This window comes from Macrotis lagotis, chromosome X (assembly GCF_037893015.1).
Source record: "Macrotis lagotis isolate mMagLag1 chromosome X, bilby.v1.9.chrom.fasta, whole genome shotgun sequence".
In the NCBI taxonomy this organism is placed as follows: domain Eukaryota; kingdom Metazoa; phylum Chordata; class Mammalia; order Peramelemorphia; family Peramelidae; genus Macrotis; species Macrotis lagotis.
Window position 1 is genome coordinate 634,265,970 of NC_133666.1, and position 17,082 is coordinate 634,283,051.

Sequence of the window (17,082 nt, forward strand, 5' to 3'; positions counted from 1 at the left end):
TCTCCCCACTTTCATTTATTCTGTTCTCTCTCTCCTTTCATCCTGGCCCTGTCCAAAAGTGTATTGAATCTGAGTACCCTCTCCCTCGATCTTCCTCTCTTCTATCACCTATTCCCATCCCTTTCCTCCCATCCTTCTCCAGGGCAAGATGGATTTCCTCACCCTATTAAGTGTGTATGTTATTTCCTCTCTGAGCCATTTCCAATGAGAATGAAGGCTCACTCATTCTCCCTTGCCTTACCCTGTTCCCCTCCATTGAAAAAGCTTTTTCTTGATTCTTATGTGAAATCTCTCAGCTTCTTCTTCATCTCCTTTTCCTTCCTCCCAGTACTTTCTCCCATCACTATTGACTCCATCCCTTTACCACATCATACCATCATATTCTGCTCCTTCCTATGTCCTATCTATATATGCTCCTTCTAACAGCTCTTATAAATGAGAAAGTTCATATGAGTTATCAATATCTTCTTCCTGTGCAGGAATACAAACAGTTCAACATCAAGTTCCTCATAGTTAGTTACTCTCTTCCACTCCTTCTATGGTTCACCAGTGTCCTGTACTTGGAGATTAAACTTTCTGTTCAGCTCTGGTCGACTCATTAGGAAAGTTTGAAAGTCCCCTGTTTCATTGAAAATCCATCTTTTTCCCTGAAAGAGGATGTTCAGTTTTGCTGGGTAGTTGATTCTTGGTTGTAAATCAAGATCTTTTGCCTTCCAGAACATATTCCAATTCCTATGAGCCCTTAATGTAGATGCTGCTAAATCCTGTGTAATCCTGACTATGGAGCCTCAATAGTTGAATTGTTTGTTTCTGGCAGCTTTTAGAATTTTCTCTTTGATTTGGAAGTTTTGGAATTTGGTTATAATATTCCTGGAAGTTTTTATTTCGGGATCCATTTCAGGGGGTGACCAGTGAATTCTCCTAATTTCTATTTTACCCTCAGCTTCTAGGATCTCAGGGCAATTTTGCTGTATTATTATTATTTTTTTTGCAAGGCAGTGGGGTTAAGTGGCTTGCCCAAGGCCACACAGCTAGGTAATTATTAAGTGTCTGAGGTTGGATTTGAACCCAGGTACTCCAGATTCCAAGGCCAGTGCTCCACTGTGCCACCTAGCCACCCCCCTAAACTGTTTTTTAACATATTATTTTCTTCAGTATTTTTTTGTATATCTTTCGCCAAGCTTTTGATTTGGTTTTCATGATTTTTCTGCATCACTCTCATTTCTCCTCCCAATTTTTCCGCCACCTCCCTTAATTGCTTTTCAAAGTCTTTTTTGAGTTCATCCACAGTCTGAGTCCATTTTTCTATTTCTCTTGGAGATTTTGGATATGGAAGCTTCGATTTTGTCATCATCTGAGTATGTGTTTTGATCTTCCTTGGGACTAAAGTAATTCTCTAAGGTCAGATCCTTCTTTTTCTATTGTTTACTCATTTCCTCAGCCCAAGGCTAATTTACCACACTTTCAAGGCTTTGGGATTGTTTTCTGGGGGGATACTCCACTAGGACCTTTTTTGCTCCAAGGTCTTAAGCTTTCTTGCTTTGATATGTAGATGACCCCGTACTTCCCTCTGCACTGAGGCTATAAGGCAGGATCCAGCAGTATGGAAGCCCAAACTGCAACCTGGGTCTGAGTGTAGGCAAACAGCAGAGTTCTACCCCTACCAGAAAAATCTCTGCAGACTTCCCTTACCATCTCTGGGGGTGCAGGCTGCTTTCTCCTGATTCTCACTGCAGGCTCTGTGGTCAGTGCTCCTCGCTCCTCACACCATACTCACCGAGGTGCAGCAGAGTTCTCTCCCCCATCCCTTCAAGCTGTTGCTGGTGATCTCTGGGCTGCACTGGGCTGGGCTGGGCTGTGCTGTGCTGTGGCTTTTTTTCCCATCCCCTGGTCCTGGTGAAGCACACCTTTCCCATGGAACTTCTAAGTTATCTTGGACTGGGAAATGTATCACTCAATCTTTCTGTGGGTTCTGCCCCTCTAAATTTTGGCTAGAGCCATCCTTTGTTTTTTGGGGGTTTGGGGGGTCGGAGTTGTTGGGGAATGCTGCCTTCATGCTGCCATCTTGGCTCCATCCCCAGTCTTTCTTTCCTTAAAGGAATCTAACTATATCTAAATCTAAAATTTTATATCTATATCTATGTCTATATTGACAAGTACATCATCTATATCTCTATCCATATCTAAATCCACATTCATATCTTTCCCTCTTTATTTATTATATCTCCCCTCCCCCCCAAGGAGAAAGCAAGATATGATCATTAAATCATTAACCCATGGGAATCGGTCTTTTGATCATGAAACCCCCAGAAGTGGGTCTAGAGCAAAGGGAAGGTCCAAGACAGAACCTTGTAAATAGTTACAATTAGGAAGTAGGATATGGATGATGAGGTAGAGAAAGACTGAGACAGAATGATCTGAGAGGTAAGAGGAGAATCAAGGGAGAAAAGCAATGTGAAACTCCAGGGAAGAGAGAGTATGTAGGAGGAGTGGTATCAAATGTTGTAGAAATGAGAACAGAAAATGATTAGAACATTGCTTATAGGGGCTGCTAGGTGACATAGTGGATAGAGCACCAGCCCTGGAGTCAGGAGTACCTGAGTTCAAATCCGACCTCAGACACATAATAATTACCTAGCTGTGTGGCTTTGAGCAAGCCACTTAACCCCACTGCCTTGCAAAAAAAAAAAAGAAGAACATTGCTTATAACTTGGGGGAAAAAAAGCAGTTTTAGTTCCAATGAAAGGGTCAGAAACCAGATTACAAGGGCTGGGGGATGAAAAGGTGAGTAGGAGGAGAGGAAATGGGGGCAAGGAGTATAGATGTTATTTTCTAGACCTTGGATTGTTGAAAAGGAGAAGGGTTGTAGTAGGGTAAGTAATTCCAGTCTTCGAAAATTATTATTGGACTCTGCTGTGGGCATAGCAGAGTCCAATAATAGTTTACAAAGACTGGATATATTTGAAGATCATTTGGGAGGGGGGAGGAAATAGGGAGAGAATAAAAGAAGTTAGAAAAAAAGTATATGATGAGAGTAGGAAAATCTGGTAGAAGAGATTGGAGGCACAAGTACAGAATGTGGCCTTGGCAGAGAGAAAACAGGAAATAAACATTTATTAAGCACCTACTGTATGATAGGTATTATACTAATTGTATTATGATACTGCATTCAGTTCTCACAATCATCTTGAGAGATAGGTTCTATTATTATCCTTACATTATAATTGAGAAAACTGAGTCTGATAGGGGTTAAGTGACTTATCTAGGATCACACAACTAGTAAGTATCCAAGGATCCATTTGAATTCAGATATCCTGGGACTGGCCACCTAGCTGCCTCTAGCACACTAAAAAGGGTGGGCAAAAATCCAATGGTCTTACCTTTTTGTCTTGATTTTGGTTTGATTTTGTCTTCTTCTGCAGTTTCTTTCCTTGGGTTCAATGATCTATATCTAGCCACTGATATCTGATGGATTCAGAGGACAGAGTGAGGCTTTGTACAACTCTCCCAAGATGTCCTGGTCCTCTTCAAGAACAAATGACAAAAAACTTTTCTCCTTCAGTCTTACCTAATTGTTCCTTCTTAGTTTCTTTTATTGAATTGCCATCTAACTCTGTGAACAAATTGTTGTTATCCCCCATCTCTAATGAGGAGAGGGGCAGTTCTCTTTTCTCTGTACACTTTCCTTTTTTGGGGGAGATTTTTTTGCAAGGCAATGGGGTTGAATGACTTACCCAAGGTCACACAGCTAGGTAATTATCATATTTCCCCATGTATAAGACACACCTTAATTTTGGGGCCTGAAATTTTGGGAAAAATGTATTACATAAAGTTATTGAAAGTCAAGTTTTATTTTTTTATTTTTATTTTTTAGGTTTTTGCAGGGCAATGGGGTTAAGTGCCTTGCTCAAGGCCACACAACTAGGTAATTATTAAGTGTTTGAGGCCTGATTCCAGGGCCTGTGGTCTATCCACTGCACCACCTAGCAACCCCACAAGTCAAGTTTTATTCATCCTGAAATTCAAGGACTTTCTGCTCATAGCTTTCTGGCATCTTTTGGGCAAGTCTGATATGTGGACACATGCTTAATCCATTCTGTTTCATGAATCTGAAGCATCAATTTTGTCCTCCTTTGAAATCAGAACTTCTTTTTCATTAGCAATTCTTCCTACAAATTTGCCGATTTCTATTTCCCTATTCAGGGTATTACTATTCATTCAGCTCTGCAATCTTTGAATTACTTTTGACTTCCCTCTGTATTCCTCTGGTTACCTTGTCTTGTTGATCCTATCTCTATAACACTCTTGCATCTATCCCTTGCTTTCCATTCCTCAGATACCAACCCAGTTAAGGCTCAAATAATCTTTCCCTTAGTTACTTTTCCTGCTTTCAGTTTCTCTCCTTTCTAAAAATTCTTCTATGATACTTCCAAAAAAACTTTGTTAAGGCACAAGTATGAATGTGTTACCCCTTTTCTCAAAAAAAAAAATGAAAAAGTATATTTAGGATAAAATACCAACTCCTTAACCTAGGGTTTAAGGACTATTCCAGTCTGGTCCCAACCTACTTTATTTCATACTCTTTCTCTTTATTTTTTGGGGGAGGGATTTTATTTTTGATTTCCAGTTACATGCAATGGGAGGTTTTTCATCATTCATCCATTTGCAAATTTATGAATTCCAAATTTTTTAACTACCCTCTTTCCCTTCCCCCTCCCCATGGTGGTGAACAGTTTGATAAAAGTTATACATTTAGATTACTGTTTAACATATTTTACATATTAGTCAAGTTGTGAAGGAGGAATTAGAACTCAGAGAAAAGAAAAAACCATGAGAAAGAAAGGAAAAACATAAAAGAAGTTTTAAAAAAGCGACTATAGTATGCCTTACTCTGCATTCAGACTTTGTAGTGTTTTTTACCTCTGGATGTGATTGGCATTGTCTATAGCAGGTCTTTCAGGGTTGTCCTTGATCTCTGAACTGCTGAGAGGCACTGCATCTGTCATAGTTAATCATCTCACAGTGTTGTTATTAATGTATAAGTATTCATGCAAGTCTTTCCATGCTTCTCTAAAATCCAACCACTCATGACTTCTTATAAAAGAATAGTATTCTATAGCTCCATACTATAATTTGTTCAGCCATTCCCTAGTTGATGGGCATCCCCTCAATTACCTTTTTTTTTTAGATTTTTCAAGGCAATGGGGTTAAGTGGCTTGCCCAAGGTCACACGGCTAGGCTAGGTAATTATTAAGTGTCTGAGGTCGGATTTGAACCCAGGTACTCCTGACTCCAAGGCTGTTGCTGTATTCACTGCGCCACCTAGCCACCCCATCCCCTCAATTATCAATTCTTAGCCACTACAAAAAGACCTGCCATAAATATTTTTGAACATGTGAGACTTTCCCCATTTTTTATGATTTTTTTGTAATTATAGACCATGTATTATTATTATTATTGCTGGATCAAAGGCTATGATCAGTTTTACTGCTCTTTGGACATAGTTTCAGATTGCTCTCCAGCATGGCTGGGATCAGTTCACAACTCTACCAACAGTGTATTAATGTCCCAATTTTCCCACATTCTCTCCAAAAGTTATCACTTTTCTTTTTTTGTTATTTTAGTCAATCTAAAAGATGTGAGGTGGTATCTCACATAATTTGCATTTCTCTACTCAATAATGATTTATAGCATTTTTTTCATATGACTATCTTTATCTGGAAACTGCCTGGTCATTTATTCAATTGGTAAATGACTTGTAATCTTATAAATTTGATTCAGTTCTCTATATATTTTAGAAATGAGTCCTTTATCAGAAACACTAGCTGCAAAAATTGTTTCCCACTTTCTGCCTTTCTTTTCATCTTGGCAACATTAGCTTTATTGGTTCAAACCCTTTTTAATTTAACATACAGACTCCCTTTATAATAATAGCTAGTATTAAATTAAAAAATCTTATATCCCATCTCACCCTCATAAGATTGATAAAATTGACAAAAAAGGAAAATGACAAAGTTGCAAAGAAAATAGGTACATTAATGCATTATTGGTAGAGCTGTGAATTGGTCCAGTCATTCAGGAAAGTAATTTGGAACTATATACCCTCAAAACTATTAAACCTTACATACCTTTTGATCTAAGGATACTGCTACTAGACCAATGCCCACAAAGATCAAACAAAGAGAAAGGGAACCCTGTGTACAAAAATATTTGTAGCAGTTCTTTTTGAAGTGTTCAAAGAATCAGAAACTGAGGGGGTATCCATCAATTGGGTAACAGCTGACAAGTTATGGTATATGAATGGTGCTATAAGAAATAAGGAAAGATTTCTTTTCAAAGCAACATGGACAAACTTGTATGAATTGATACAGAGTAGAGTGAGCAGGGGCGGCTAGGTGGTCTAGTGGATAGAGCACCAGCCCTGAAGTCAAGAGTACCTGGGTTCAAATCTGGTCTCAGACACTTAATTACCTAGCCATGTGGCCTTGGGCAAGCCACTTAACCCCATTGCCTTGCAAAATCTAAAACAAACAAACAAACAAACAAAAAACCAGAGTAGAGTGAGCAGAACCAAAATGTAGAGATAATCAATTTTAGAGATCCAAGAAGTTGGTTGGTTGGTTCTTGTCCTTCATTAGCTCAGAAGATGGAGATGCCATCACTATGTTAGAGACAGGTTACAGTGTGTCCAACTGTGACTGATCAGATAATTTGAGCTCAGAATGCTTTACCACTAGTCAGACGCAAATAGTCCACGTGGGTATTCTAAACTGCATTTCCTTTGAACTGTTTCCATTTTGCCTTGCTCATAGAGTACAGGACCCTCTCTGACGTGGTTATACCGTGCTGGGTGGTCCTGTGCCAGTGTCTCCCATGTTGCACAATCAGTTCCAAGGTTCTTAAAAGAAACCTTTAGGCTATATCTCTATTGCTTCTTCTGACCCCTGTGTGAGTGCTTGCCCTGTGTGAGTTCTTCATAAAAATTGTCTTCTCTGTAATAAATAGTTAAAAGCTTGAATTTAGTTCAAGAAAAGGACCCCAGTGGGGGGCTGCTAGGTGGTGCAGTGGGTAGAGCACCGGCCCTGGAGTCAGGAGTACCTGAGTTCAAATCCAGCCTCAGACACTTAATAATTACCTAGCTGTGTGGCCTTGGGCAAGCTACTTAACCCCATTGCCTTGAAAAAAAAAAAGGACCCCAGTATCTGGGATTTTATCTTACCAAATGATCTTCAGAATCTTCTTCAAACAATTAAAATGGAAGTGATTCAATTTCCTGACATGATGCTGGTAGACTGTCCAGGTTTCATAGGCATGCAGCAATGAAATCATCGCAGGGGTAGTCAATCTAATACCTCTTCTTTCCCACACTTTCTTTCCAAGCTTCTCAAATACTGAGCAACCTCTGTCAACGCTAGCGTCATCCTCATTGTCGATGTGTATCTCCTTGGAAAGGACACTGCCAAGGTAAGTGAACTTGTCCACAGTATTCAAAACTTCTCCATTTGCTGTAACCAATGATTCCACATGTGGATCATGTGGTGCTGACTGATGGAGAACTTCCATTTTCTTGATGTTAATTGTTAGGCCAAAATTAACACAAACAGCAGAGAATCAATCCATACTTTGTTGCATCTCATTTTCATAGACTGAAATAATAAACAGTCATCTGCAAACAGAGAATTACATACCAATACTCCTTATGCTTTGGTCTTGGCTCGTAGCCTTTTCAAGTTGAAAAATTTACTATCAGTGCAGTAGCTGACCTTGATGTCATTTTCACTGATGCAGATCAGTGAAGGCTGATTAGTGCATATTATTTTCACTTTTTAAAAAATTTGTTTTTTTCTTTCTCATGGTTATTTCATTTTGACATGATTATATATTTACCTGAGGAAAATTGTGTATGTAACTCAGGAGGACCTTAGTTCAAATCTGGTCTCAGACACTTAATACTTACTTAGCTGTGTGACCTTGGGCAAGTCACTTTAACCCATTGCCTTGCAAAAACAAAACCAAACAAAACAAAACAGAATGTTCCAGCCTGAACACAGCCTTGTTTCCCTCCATTGGTGACTGGGACATCTCAAGAGCATCATCTACTATCCAGAACCTGGGCAAGCATGCCATTATGAAATTGATGCTTTCTTCAGGCAACCAAATTTTGACATAATTTTCCATAAACCCTCATGACTGACAGTATCAAGATCTTCTGCAGGTCTATAAACCTTGTATACAGATCTCTGTTCCATTCCTGGCGTTTTTCCTGAAGTTGTTGGGAAGCAAACACCATATTGATTGTCCCCTAACTCTTTCTGAAGCCACACGAACTCTCAGGTAGGTGTTCATTTTTCAGGTGAAGGACAAGTCTATGAAGGAGGACTCTGGCAAGGATCTTGCTAGCAATGACTGAGAAACCCCCCTGATTGTCACAGGATAATCTGTTCCCTTTGCCTTTATAGAGACAGATGATGGAGGTATCCTTGATCTTCTGGGGGATAAGCTCCTCATGTCATATAACCTTGGAAATTTTTAGTCAGCTTTTGTATGAGCAAGGGACCCCCCCCACCTTGTAGATGTTGTAATAGAATCAGCACTAGGTGCTCTATCCCAGCTTCATGGTGCTCCCTTTCACAGCTACTCTAGAAAAACGTGTTTCTAGCTTTGACTCAGTAAGCTAACCTTCCTTTGCCAGCTTTGTTTCACTCAGGGCTGCAATTTGGACGTGACACTTGCTGATTTCTCTTGCAACAAGAGCTGGATCTTGTATCGTCTATGAGTGTGTGCACATTCCATGCACCAATGGTGAATGGAATCTTTTTTGAAGAAGTTTTTGTATATTTTTTTTTTTTGTGTGTTTCAACCTCAGGGTTGGAACCCCCCATCGTAATCAGACCAAGGTTGGATAAGCAGGCAATATTTAGGGCATCTTTTCTATCCCCTTCCTCACACTAGGAGGTGAACAGTGCCATCCTTAAAGGGCTGCTCAGGCATCAGGGGGCTACCGAATCCCACTGCTGCCTCCAGTGAGAAGACAACCCTATGCTCTGGGCCACTTGTGTTCAGGGTTATGACTACACCTCTTGACCTATCTGCATCTGTTGCTTCCATACTTGCCTGTTGCCACAGGATTTTGAGATAGGAATGATAAAGTGGTATAGGTGGTATCTTTTGTTTGATTCATGTATAATTTTTTTTTTTGCAAGGCAATGGGGTTAAATGACTTGCCCAAGGTTGCACAGCTAGATAGTTATTAAATGTCTGAGGTCAGATTCTAACTCGGTCCTCCTGATTCCAAGGCCAGTGCTCCACTGCAGCAACTAGCTGCCCCCGATTCGTGTATAATTTGGATTTAAGTGAGTCAAAGTTGCACGAAATCATTGGCCTCACTCTCTGTTCCAAAGTCATCCTGATCCAGTGGCAAGACAAATTCAGGACAATGGGTAACAACATTAGATGCCATCATGATTAATTTCTTTGTGTCTAACCAAAGTTCTAAGCACTCCACTGCATCTGCTTCAGCTGCTTTCATGGCTGATGGAACAAATTGTTTTCATCTACCCATTCCACCAGTGGAAGACTTCACATGCTTAGGGTAGACATCTCCATAACTCACCTATGTATTTGAGACTCTTTCAGTTCCCTCAACCTGATTTAGTCCATTTGCAGAAATGGTTTGCAGGGTATGGCCACTACATATGCTATAGTTTCTTTGAGCTACCTCCAAGGTGACTCAGGTGGACACCAAAAGTGGGAAGCAATTCTGGAAAGGGCTCAGCAATCTGTACACCAGAGGTACTAATTTTCCTTGAATACAGGCTACACTCTTGATTATCTAGTAAGCAACCACAATTCCAGAATTTCAAGATGAGATATGCTATCACTTCCTGTTAGAGAAGTGATGGGCTCAGCATACAGATTGAGATTTTTTTTTTTGCAAATGTGTCTGAGGCTGGACTTGAATTCAGGTACTCTTGACTCCAGGGCTGGTGCTAGATCCACTGAGCCACCTAGCTGCCCCCAGATTGAGATTTTTTTTTTAAGGAAATGGTCATTATGGGAATTTGTTTTATTCAATTACTGACAACCTCTATGAGTTTGGTCTTAATAAATTAAAATTAAACATGGTGTTGACCTCCAGTGTTTCTCCTAATAAGAGACAGAGTTTGATATCAAGAAAGAACAGAATTAGATTAACATGCATGATGTTTGGAGAGGGTTTTTTTTTTTTTTTAGTTTTTGCAAGGCAAATGGAGTTAAGTGGCTTGCCCAAGGCCACACAGCTAGGTAATTATTTAGTGTCTGAGGCTGGATTTGAACTAAATTACTCCTGATTCCAGGGCCACTGCTCGAAGTATCAGACATTCCTTTAGATTAAGGGGAGTGTCCCTCTCAGCTCAGTACCTTTGTATCTTCTCAGCTACACTAAAAACCTCCCCAAAGCATGTGAATTTTCCAACTTCAAAAGTTGGCCACCATCCAGTGACCACTGATACATTGGAGAGATTCATTTTTTTTAGAAAGAAAAACAAACAAAATTTATTTTTTTAGGTGAGACCAACACTATACATATTCTTTTTTTTATTAAAGATATTATTTGAGTTTTACAATTTTCCCCCCAATCTTACCCCCCCCCCCCACAGAAAGCAATCTGCCAGTCTTTACTTTGTTTCCATGTTGTACATTGATCCAAACTGGGTGTGATGAGAGAGAAATCATATCCTTAAGGAAGAGACAAAAAGTCTAAGACATAACAAGATCAGACAATAAGATATCTGTTTTTTCCTAAATTAAAGGGAATAGTCCTTGAACTTTGTTCAAACTCCACAGCTCCTTATCTGGATACAGATGGCACTCTCCATTGCAGACAGCCCAAAATTGTTCCCCATTGTTGTACTGATAGAATGAGCCAGTCCTTCAAGGTTGATCATCTCCCCCATGTTGCTGTTAGTGTGTATAGTGTTTTTCTGGTTCTGCTCATCTCACTCAGCATCAGTTCATGCAAATCCCTCCAGGCTTCCCTGAAATCCCGTCCCTCCTGGTTTCTAATAGAACAATAGCGTTCCATGACATACATATACCACAGTTTGCTAAGCCATTCCCCAACTGAAGTACATTTACTTGATTTCCAATTCTTTGCCACCACAAACAGGGCTGCTATAAATATTTTTGTACAAGTGATGTTTTTACCCTTTTTTCATCATCTCTTCAGGGTATAGACCCAGTAGTGGTATTGCTGGGTCAAAGGGTATGCTCATTTTTGTTGCCCTTTGGGTGTAGTTCCAAATTTCTCTCCAGAAAGGTTGGATGAGTTCACAGCTCCACCAACAGTGTAAACACTAGGGTGGCTAGGTGGCATAGTGGATAAAGCACCAACCCTGGAGTCAGGAGTACCTGGGTTCAAATCCAGTCTCAGACACTTAATAATTACCTAGCTGTGTGGCCTTGGGCAAGCTACTTAACCCCATTTGCTTTACCAAAAAAAACAGTGTAAACACTATAAATATTTGTAACAGGGGTTTCATTTTTCTTATTACTTCAGTGGGGGGTGGGGATGGGGATCTGAAAATAAAATAAAATTTAATTAAAAATTAAAAACTAGCATTTATTTGTTATTTTTAGGTTTCAAAAGTGCTTTAAATATGTTATCTCATTTGGTCTTCACAACAATTCTGTGGAGGTGCTTTATTATTATATTATAATATCCATGCAACATTATTATGTTCACTTTACAGATGAGGAAACTAAGACTAAGAGAGGTTAAATAACTTAACCAAGGTCAAATGGCTAAGAAAATGCCTGAGATAGGATTCAAACTCAGGTCCTCTTGATTCCATGACCAGCATTCCAACTACTATCTCTTTAGCTGCTGAGTCCCTTCATATATTCTAAATTTCAGATAAAACTGACCTATTAGATGCTCCCTGAACTGAACATGCTATCTTATCTTTAAGTGTTCTTTACTTTTAGAATAAACTGCCTCTTTACTTTAGAGTCTCAGAATCCTATTTTTCTTCAAGGTTCAGTTCAGCTTAGGTACTGCTTCCTACAGAAAGTTTTCCTTTATCCCCTATGCATGTTAATGCTCAATCTCTCCTAAATTTTCCTTGTGTTATACTTATTTGTACACATGCTCATAGGATGCCCTCAGAAAAATGTAAACTCTTTGAAGGCAGGTACTGTTTTGTGTATATCTTCAAAGCTTCAAATTCTCAAGATATCATGTAAATAGTTGGTGCTTAATAAACATGTATTTAATTGAATCTCTTAATTCCCATGGGGTCAGTTATCACCTCTATGCAGATCCCTCTCAAATTAACATATATTTCATTGTCAGTTGCTCGTTGGGAGACTCTTCCTAGAATTCTCAGTAGTCAGCATCTCAAATTCAACACATTCATTACAGAACTCAAATAATCTCAAAGCTGGAAGGCCCCTTAGATTCCAGCCTAGTCTAACCTATTTCTGAACAGGCTTATCCTTTCCAACATACTTGATAAGAGTCATCTGTTCTTACCCAAAGAATTCCTATTATAAGGGGGTAACCAATCAGGTAGCCCAATTTCATTATCTTCCCAAATGTCTCAAATTCACATGGGAGGTATTTAATAAAAGTTTGTTAAATTGAATAAGTTGGATCCAAAGAGTGGAAATTAATAGATCAATACTAACCTTAATTATAGGATTATAGATTTGCTTTCTAATTGACCCTAGGATCAATCATAAATACTTTGTCACTCATCCCCAGTATAAGGCTTTCCCTTCATCTTCCCTGTCTTGTTACATCTTATTCCCTCTCTGACAGCCTCTTCCACCCAGAGACTCCTGGTTATTCCTCAAGAGATGCGCCATGTCTCTCTCCTCACCTCCACCTCCTGACTTTTCTGAGTTCCTTCAGATCTCAACCTCTACTGCAAGCTTTTTCAAATCCTCTTAAATCTAATGACTTCATTCTGAGCCTATCTATTTTTTATCTGGTCTATAGATCTCTTGGTATATATTTGTTTGCATGTCTACCAATTAGACTGCAAGCTTCTTGAAGGGAGAGACTGGCTTTGGTCTTTATATCCTCAAAATTTAGTATAGAGTTTGGCACATAGTAGAAACTTAATAAATGTTTATGGGTTAACTGACAGAAAGGGATCTTGGAAACTATCTAGTTCAATCTTCCCTGAGACCTAGGGAGGTCACATACCTTTCCAAGTTTCCACAAGTAAGGAAGTGGTACAGCTAAAATTCAGATTTTTCTGGAAAATACCTTTTGTACCAAGGTCTCAAGATATCATCCAGATAGCATGCTCTTGGATCTAGCTTTTCCTTTTGCCTCCTTTCTTCTGTTTTTAGCATGTCATTCCTTTGCCCAAAAACTCCACTAGTTTCCATTGCCTCTAAAACAAAATATAAAAAATGTTCAGATCTTTTACAACATGGCTCCAACTTAACCTTTCTGTGGGAATTTCATACTGCTTTCTTTCATACATTCTACATTAGTACTCCAGTCGATAAACTATCTCTCCCCCAAGCCTAAAATGTCTATTTTCCTCATTTACCTCTCAGAATCTTTAACTTTCTTCAAGGCTTAGCTCCAGGTGCTGCCTTCTAACCCCTTAAGCACTGCTCTCTTTCTACTCAAATAACTTTATATTTACTTGGGTCCATATACTTGCTTCCTGAGGACTAGGACTGTGCCTAGCTAATACCCTCTCTGACAGTAGACAATACTTCATGCCTTTGAAACTCTCTAAAGAGTTGTTTGAGGAACAGAGATGAAGTGATCTGTCCAAAGTCACCTAGCCAGTCAGTGTTAGATTGAAGTCTTGCTCTTCATGATTCCAAGTCCTGAAATCATCTCTGCTCCAATATAGCCAACTCTTAAGAAATGTCCATTAAATTGAATTAAATTAGATGGATTCCACCCTCCTTGCCTGCTTTTAAAAGGACAAGTCTAAAGGCATTCTATACTCAAGTGTGGGATTGGTTGGGAAAAGTAAACAGTATCAGTTGATTTCCTTAAGCAGTCCTTTCTTCTGGCTTTGATACCATCACCATGAGCAGAGAGGGCTTTATCTTCTTATGATGATGGCATCAAAGCCAGAAGAAAGGACTGCTTAAGGAAATCAACTGATACAGTAATGGAAAGAAAAATATTAGGAACTTTGTTCTATGCCTTGCCCAGTAACATGGTTCAAGAAGACTCTTCCCACTTCTTGTTAGAGAGATGATGAATGTCAAGGCGGCATTTGAAATACATTTTTCAGACATGGCAAATGAGTGAATTTGTTTCATTTGATTGGACAGATTTATTTGTTATAAGGAAGCACTTCCAGTTAAGATAGAGAATGGTTGTGGGAAAGAGTTGGTGGGCAGTGATAAAGATGAAAAAAGAATAAAGAAAGAAAAGAATAACAATAAAATAATGAAAAAAGACAGATTTAGACAAGCAAGCTACTATCACGTTAAATCTAATAATGTACACTAAAAAAAGCAAAGAGGCTTAGTTTCATATACATCCTCTTCACTGTTCTTTGTATATTGAAATGGTCATGTTGATGGAATTTATTAATTTAATAATAACAACAATAATAAATCCCTCAAAGGTTGGTCAGTGGGGCAACTAGGACCCAAGTTCCAACCTGCCTCTTCAGACTCCTTCATCCATGTCACCCCATTAATTGAGGGTATTCCCTAAAGCTCTCTCCTGGGCCATCTTCTCTTTGCTCCTTTTTTCTTTTCTTTTTCTTTGATCTTTACACTTTATACTCCTTCTACTATATACTTTATACTTTGCTCTTTATAGAATTATTTATATATACTAAATGCCTTGGCTCTCCCCAGTTCAATTATTATCTCTATGTCAATGACTCACAGATTTATATATATATATATATATATATATATGTTTATATGCAAAGTCTCTCCTACCAGTTCATCTCATACTCAACATATCCCAAAATGATACTCATTATCTTTTGCCTAAATCTTGTTTCCCCCAAACTTCCCTATTACTCTAGATAAGCATCACCATCCATTCATTCACCCAGGTTCAGGACCTTGGTGCCATCCTTGGGTCTTCACTTTGACCCCATATATACAAGCAATTACCAAATCTTGTCATCTCTGTGTGCCAAACACGTCTTGTTCTCTCCCCAAGCACACAACTACAATCTTAGTAAAGATCTTTATCACCCCTCACTTGGATTTTTGTATGCCTCCTGCTTGGTCTCCCTATTCAAGTTTCTCCCTAACCCAAACCCATCCTTCACCCATTTGTGATTTTCCTAAACTATAATCTGACCATGTCACTCCCCTACTCAGCATACTCTAGAAATTCCCTATTATGTCTAGAATCAGATATGACTACCCCTTTAGGGAGTGTTAAGCTTTTTTATAGCTTGGCCTTTTCCTTTCTTACCAGTTGTCTTACTCATTATTCCCCTCCACATACTGCATGGTCCTTTGACTATTGATTGGCCTACTAGCTGGTTCTCACTCACATTGTTCTATCTCCTGTCTGCAATCCTTTCCATTGACAGTCTCCCATGACCGGCTGCCTTCTTTTATCACCTTTGCCTTAAAGAATTCTTGGTTTACTCCAAGATTCAACTCAAGCGCCATCTTCTGGAGGAGGATATTCCTAGCTTCCCAGCTCCCAGTGCTTTCCCTATCATTTTTGTTTATATATTGTGGCTACCTCTATATGCCTATATTACCTCCCTCATTAGAATGTAAGTTTCTTAGGGGCAGGAAATCTTTGGGGTTTCCTTTGTTTCCCCTTAGCCAGTGACTGAACTAGGGTAAAATAAGTGCTTAATGCTTATTTATTGTTGCACAGGCTATTCAGTTTCTTGACTTAATTGGAGCTTATCAAAGGCACATACAGAAATGTAGGATGCCTTACAGGAATTGATATTAAATAAACAGAATGAAGACTATATAATATTCACAATGACTATAATAATGTAAATGGTAAGAATTACCAATGAAATGGAAATGTTGTATAATTATAATAATCAAACTTGACCCCTAAAGAAGAGAGGAATACACCTCTTTTTTTTGTATGAAGAGGTACTTTCATTCTCAAAGAGGAGCAAAATGACATCCCTGTATTAGAGTCATGTTACAGTGTGTCAGGACTGACTGGTCAGACCAAAAGGAGCCCAGAATGCCCCACCAAAGGATGGGCACAAGTAGTCCATGTGATCATTTGGGGTAGATTCTCTCAATTTGTGAATTTCTCCCTTCTTTTGAGCTATTTTAATTCTTAGCACAAGCACCCACTCTGAAGAGGGCAAGCAAGCCATGCTGGGCCCTATTGGGAGAGGGTTTCCATGTACCTCAATGAAATTGATATAAAAGCAAAGATATTGATAATATTTTTGGAAGACAACCATTTATTCATTTCAAGAAACATCTATTAATCACCTACTGTGTGCAAAGTGTTGAGCTATGACACGTTCACTTCAAAGAAAAGAAAAAAAATGATGGTTGGCCTCAAGGAGCTCAAGTTCCAGGAGGGAGATGCGATACTCCAAACCAAACTTCTTCAAAGTTTTGATGAGGAAACTACGGGGTTGTTTAATAAAACATTTCTAAATTAAGTCATTTCTACAATGCACCGGGCTTTAGGTGACTCACTGGGGGTTTTGCTTGGGGAGACTCTCCCTCAGACGGATGTGGGTTATACTAGGAACTTCAAATCTGTTCCATCTTAGAACCCAGAACCATAAGATTCTCTGCATTTTGCTGGTTTTTGTTGAGGTCAGTGTGGTGAAGTAGCCGGCCTTGGGGCAGTTATCCCGGCTTGACGACCCTCCCTAGGGGCGTGCCTCGGTTTCCCCATGAGACCCAATGAAGCTTGTGGTCCCGAGGGTTCAGCAGGTCAAAGGGCTGAGCTCAGCCCGCCCCTCCCCCCGGCTTCTCTGGACCTCAGTTTCCCGCCCTGTGACACGAGCAGGTGTCGGGGGGCCCTGCTGCGTCAGCCTGGACCCCCCCAACTGGCAGCGGCCCGGCTCCCGGGAGGCTCCTCCCAGCTCTGACCTCTGACCGCTGCGGGCTGCGGCCGCGCCTCCGGGGCCGGGGGGCGGG